The sequence below is a fragment of the Dendrobates tinctorius genome, unplaced genomic scaffold (genome assembly GCF_039654945.1).
Source record: "Dendrobates tinctorius isolate UK_male_01 unplaced genomic scaffold, ASM3965494v1 ptg000102l, whole genome shotgun sequence".
Lineage (NCBI taxonomy): Eukaryota > Metazoa > Chordata > Amphibia > Anura > Dendrobatidae > Dendrobates > Dendrobates tinctorius.
Genome location: NW_027361770.1, coordinates 15,348,606 through 15,355,123, shown reverse-complemented (window position 1 = coordinate 15,355,123; position 6,518 = coordinate 15,348,606). Strand labels below are relative to the sequence as shown.

The following is a 6,518-nucleotide window of genomic DNA, read 5'->3' as shown; positions in this document are numbered from 1 at the left end:
TTTTTGATTTTAAACGCTTCCAGTTCAAGTGCTATTTGCAATGTCCATTAACAATGCTCAGGGACAGTCCTTGAAAGTAGTAAGGATCGATTTGCAATCTCCATGCTTTTCTTATGGTCAACTTTATGTGGTCTGTTCAAGAGTTGGAACTGCCATAAATCTGTTCATCTTTGCACCGAAAGGAAAAACCAAAAATGTTGTTTATCAAAAGGCTCTTGAATGAGTTGAAAATAAAATACTATCAATACTTGGGTAATCATTTAGTTAATTTGTGTTGCAAATCTGTAGTGTTGAATATATGATGTGAAATGTTTTTATGTGCAATATAATCATTATAATTTGTTATAACTAACCACAGTTGGTTACTATGCCAGGGCAATGCCGGGCTCTTCAGGTAGTCTAATATATAAAGCTCAATGTATGTCTGTGTGTGTGGGTGTGAATGTTTGTATGTGTATGTGTATGTCCGGGATTGGCATCTGCACCATCGTAGCTACAGCCACAAACATACACACACTTGAGCTATTAGATATATAAAGCTCAATGTGTGTATGTTTGTATGTATGTCCGGGATTGGCATCTGCACCGTCGCAGCTACAGCCTCAAAATTTTGCACAGTCACACGTCTGGACCCCGAGAGCGTCATTGGCTATGTTGTGAGGCGAAATTTTAACCCCGCGCGTTCCAATTCACCAAACAATTTTGCCTATTATTATTCTTACTGGCTGCTCAGCTGTGTATCTAATCCTATCCTGTGTGATACTGACTACTGAGCCGTGTATCTAATCCTATCCTGTGTGATACTGACTGCTGAGCCATGTATCTATTCCTATCCTGTGTGATACTGACTGCTGAGCTGTGTATCTAATCCTATCCTGTGTGATACTGACTGCTGAGCTGTGTATCTAATCCTCTCCTGTGTGATACTGCAGAGCTATGTGTCTAATCCTCTCCTGTGTGATACTGACTGCTGATATGTGTACCTAATCCTATCCTGTGTGATACTGACTGCTGAGCCGTGCATCTAATTCTATCCTGCAAAGGAGTTGCGTGAAATGGTTACCAATAGGATATATTGCAGCAGAAAAGACAGCCAGCAGAGGTGGGGAGCTGTACCATTCAGGCTGCTTGCTAACATTGAATGGAGTGAATACATGCAGGGTGGATCAGTTTAGAGTTGAATGATCTGATTACCTGTGTGAAGAGAGATGGATGTTAATTCCTTGCCATGGACCTTTTTACATTTTTCTCTTTATTTACATTTTTTTATTTGTTACTTTCATTTTATTTTTCACTCCCTTTTTTTTAATTTTATTTTTAGTCAACAGTCATATTAACGGACATCTACCATTTATCCATAGGCATGAATGGAGACTAGGTCCCATTAGCTGTGACCCCCTTCTACAGCAGGTAACATTAGGTTTTTTGTATTTCCCAGATGCCTTCCTGACCTCCTATCATGGGTCCAGTGTTATAACTTTTCTGCTATTTGCTGCTGCTGCTGCTGCTGCTGTTTACGCTTTGTAATTGCATATTAATGTGTATTAATGCGCGGACATTCCAATTACTGTGGTTTATATGACATAGCATTAGAGTAAATTTCGACTGGGTATCGTAATTGACACATTTCTTGTCTCTAATGTTTAACGTTATTTCCTTGGCGATAGGTATCCCTATAGTTGTAACCATTGGCTATACATATGTCTGTCCCCATTAATGATGTGTAATGAGCCCCATATGATTCATCCGTCCTTTTGTTAGTTGGTATCTGTTTTAACCTTTTACATGCAGATTTTAATAATTTGCATACATCTCCACACAGACTCAGCTTGAAAAAGGCATGTTCGTGCCGAAACGTTGCGGAAGTTAATCTGTCTTTCAATTGGGTAATCCTTTATTTTTCCTTTTTTGTATGGTAGTGGTATTTGCCTCATTGGTCTATATTTGACAATAATATTTTCATTTAGTGCCAAAGCTTTTTTGTTATTGATTGAGTGGAGTGAATACATGCAGGGTGGATCAGTTCAGAGTTGAATGATCTGATTACCAATAGGATATATTGCAGCAGAAAAGACAGCCAGCAGAGGTGGGGAATTGTACCATTCAGGCTGCTTGCTAACGTTCAATGGAGTGAATATATGCAGGGTGGATCAGTTCAGAGTTGAATGATCTGATTAACTGTGTGAAGAGAGAAGAGAGAAGATGGATGTTAATTCCTTGCCATGGAATAACTGTCATTTGCTTGATGCTTGATGCGATGCTTTGCTGAATGCGTGTGACCCCACACATGTGTGCACCCCTTAGAATGTTTCTAAAATTTATAGGCCCCAATACAGGGACAAGAAAGAGCGATTGTGGGAGCTGTTTGTTATAAATTAGCAACAGCAGCTCAATGCATCCTGGTGTGGAAAAGATGATCAAAGACTCTAGTCCTGACTCCATCTTTATGCTATAGCACCTCTCCCATGATAACATCTAAAATGATCCCCCCATGGATATACAACAGTAAGTACTGAGAACAATGTAACAGGTGAATTATAGCAAAGGAGTTGAATGAAATGGTTACCAATAGGATATATTGCAACAGAAAAGACAGCCAGCAGAGGTGGGGAGCTGTACCATTCAGGCTGCTTGCTAACATTGAATGGAGTGAATCCATGCAGGGTGGATCAGTTCAGAATTGAATGATCTGATTACCAATACGATATATTGAGCAGAAAAGACAGCCAGCAGAGGTGGGGAGTTGTACCCATCAGTTCAGAGTTGAATGATCTGATTGCCTGTGTGAAGAGAGAAGATGGATGATAACCCCTTTACCCCCAAGGGTGGTTTGCATGTTCATGACCGGGCCAATTTATGCAATTCTGACCACTGTCCCTTTATGAGGTAATGACTCTGGAACGCTTCCATGGATCTTGGTGATTCTGACACTGTTTTCTTGTGACATATTGTACTTCATGTTAGTGGTAAAATTTCATTCATATAACTTGCGTTTATTTGTGAAAAAAATGGACATTTTGTGAACATTTTGAAAATGTTGCAATTTTCCAACTTTAAGTTTCTATGCTCTTAAATCACAGAGATATGGCACACAAAAAACTTAATAAGTAACATTTCCCACGTGTTTACTTTACATCAGCACAATTTGGGAACCAAAATTTTTTTTCGTTAGGAAGTTATAAAGCTTAAAAGTTGACCAGCGATTTCTCATTTTTACAACACCATTATATTTTTAGGGACCACATAACATTTGAAGTCACTTTGAGGGGTCTATATGATAGAAAAGTTATTAACCTAGCACTCAACTTTAGGATATTCAGAAGAATATTTATTGTAGTACGTAAAAAAAACATTTTGGTCACATTTTGACCTTCTTCAGTTACGTACTGTACCAAATACGTGGTAATAGGTAATAAACCTATTGTGAAGATTCATGTGCTCTTAATTGGGGTGGTCCGTCCCACTGCCTGTTGTAGTATGCTTATAGAAGCCAGTAGATGAGGCAAAATATGCGCGTATGCTGTTCACTGGGGAGATCCGTCCCACAGCATTGTGTTAGCCAGTAGATGGGGCAGGACGTGCCTCCAGACACAGTATCCACTGCAGCTGTCGCACGCTAAAAGAAGCTTTTTATTGTAAAATAGTTTTTGCATCACCACATTTTGAGAGCTATAATTTTTCCGTATTTTGACCCACCGAGTCATGTGAGGTCTTATTTTTTGCGGTACGAGTTATCGTTTTTATTGGTACCATTTTCGGGCACGTGATATTTTTTGATCGCTTTTTATTCCGATTTTTGGGACGCAGAATGAACAAAAACCAGCATTTCATGAATTTCTTTTGGGGGGGCGTTTACACCGTTCTGCATGTGGTAAAATTGATAAAGCTTTTTTATTCTTTGGATCAGTACGATTACAGCGATACCTCATATATGTATTTTTTTATGTTTGGCGCTTTTATACAATAAAAACAATTTTATATAAAAAGTAATTATTTTTGCATCGCTTTATTCTGTGAGCTATAACTTTTTCTTTTATCACTGATGACGCTGTGTGGCAGCGCGTTTTTTGCGGGACAAAATGAGGTTTTCAGCGGTACCATGGTTATATATATCCGTCTTTTTGATCGCGCGTTATTGCACTTTCTGTTCAGCGGTATAATGATAAAGCATTATTTTTTGCTTTGTTTTTATTTTTATTTTTTAAGGGGTTAAGTGTGACAGTTTTTTAGGGCAGGTCATTACGGATGCGGCGATACTAAATATGTGTGCTTTTATTGTTTGTTTTTTTTATTTCCAAAAAATGAATTTATTAGGGAATATTTTTTTTTTATTTAGCGATTTTTTTTTTTTTTAAATTATTTTTACACTTTTTTTTTTTTTTACTTTATTACTTTGTCCCAAGGGTGGACATCAATGTTTTGTGTCAGATCGCTGATCTGACACTTCACACAGCGCTATGTCAGATCAGCAATCTGACAGGCGCTGCAGCAGGCTTCCTCATGCCTGCGCTCTGCAGGCACTGTGGAAGCCGCCTCCCTGCAGGCCCCCAAAGACCCGTGCTGCCATCTTGGAAGGCCCCTGCTGCAGAGAAGGAGGCCCCCAGAGCAGTGCAGCACATCGCGCTGCGCTGGGGGTCTCAGGGAAGCACGTAGGGAGCCCCCTCCCTGCCGATGCTTCCCTGATTCTCCGGTACACTGCGATCATGTTTGATCACAGTGTGCCAGGGGTTAACGTGCTGGGGAAGTCAGTGACCACCCCTGACACATAGTGCCGGGTGTCAGCTGTGTTAATCAGCTGACACCCGGCCGCGATCAGCGGCATTCCCCCCGGGGGTGCCACTGATCACTATGACATATTATCCCTTCCTTGGGAATTAAGTCCCAGGGCACATAGGATAGTACATCATATGTCAGAAAGGGGTTAATTCCTTGCCATGGAATAACTGCCTTTTGCTTGATTCATAGATAATGCGATGCTTTGCTGAATGCTTGCGACCCCTCACATGCGTGTGTTAGAAAAAGGTGAACTAGCAACCGGGATAACCGCAGCCCTGAAAGGATTGTTAAGAAAAGGCCATTCAAAAAATTGTGGGAGATTCACAAGACTACTGCTGGAGTCATTGCTTCAAGAGCCACCACACACAGACGTATCTAGGACATGGGCTACAAGTGTCACATTCCTTGTGTCAAGCCACTCATGACCAATAGACAATGCCAGAAGCGTCTTACCTTGACCAAGAAGAAAAATACTGGATTGTTGCTCATTGGTAAAAGGTGTTTTTTTTCAGATAAAAGTAAATTTTGCATTTCATTTGGAAATCAAGGTCTCAGAGTCTGGAGGCAGAGTGGAGAGGCCACAATCCAAGCTGCTTGAGGCTTATTGTGAATTTTCCACAATCAGAGATGGTTTGGGGAGCCATGTCTTCTGCTGGCTTAGGTCTGCTGTTCTTTGTCAAGACCAAAGTCAGCGCAGCCGTCTACCAAGAAATTTTAGAGCACTTCATGCTTCCCTCTGCTGACAAGTTTTTGGAGATGGAAATTTAATTCTCCAGCAGTACAATTTTGAACAGCTGACATGTGCCTCTAACAGCCATGGGTGGATTTGCGATCCAACCGCAGCTGTTACCCCTTTAACCCCTTAACGACCGCCGATACGCCTTTTAACGGCGGTAATTAAGGGTACTAAAACCACAGCGCCGTTAATTCACGGCGCTGTGATTTAAGTGAATAGCGCCCCCCAGTGTCGGATTTTCTCCGGGGTCTCGGCTGCCAGGGGTAGCTGAGACCCCAGAGAACATGAATCGGTCGGTTTTTACCGACCCCCGCTTTTGCGATCGCCGTTATTAACCCTATAACGGCGACCGCAAAAAAAAAAAGCCGCGATTTTACATTTAATTTCTCTCTTCTCTGATGTGATCGCACATCAGAGGAGAGAGAAATAGGGTCCCCGATCCCCCCCCGGTACCTCTCCGTGGCCCTCCGTCCCCTCCCGGTGGTCCCACGTCCCGCCGGCATCCTCCGATGGGCGCCGCCATCTTGAAAATGGCGGGCGCATGCGCAGTGCGCCCGCCGGGAATCTGCCGGCTCCGGCTGGCAGATTCCATTCATTATTTTGATCACTATGATAAACGATCATAGTGATCAAAATAAAAAAAATAGTACATAACCCCCCCGTTTATCACTCCCTTATATAGGCCAATATAATGAAATAAAGAAAATATTTTTTTTTTCAGTTTTCCATTAGGGTTAGGGTTAGGGTTAGGGTAGGGTTAGGGCTAGGGTTAGGGTTAGGGTAGGGTTAGGGCTAGGGTTAGGGTTAGGGTAGGGTTAGGGTTAGGGTTAGGGTTAGGGTTGGGCTAGGGTTAGGGTTGGGCTAGGGTTGGGGTTGGGCTAGGGTTAGGGCTAGGGTTAGGCTAGGGTTAGGGTTGTGCTAGGGCTAGGGTTAGGGCTCGGGTCACGACTAGGGTTAGAATTAGGGTTAGGGCGAACTAGAATTAGGGTTAGAATTAGGATTAGGG

At 42.0% G+C, this 6,518-nt stretch overlaps 1 long non-coding RNA gene across 1 annotated transcript; it reads left to right on the top strand.

Annotated features, from left to right (window-relative positions):
- The first annotated feature begins 384 nt into the window (after window positions 1-384).
- Window positions 385-6,182, top strand: LOC141099735 (uncharacterized). The gene is made up of 3 exons (XR_012234511.1): window positions 385-1,410; window positions 1,823-1,886; window positions 4,966-6,182. It is a non-coding gene; the product is annotated as an uncharacterized lncRNA (long non-coding RNA).
- Window positions 6,183-6,518: the final 336 nt, after the last annotated feature.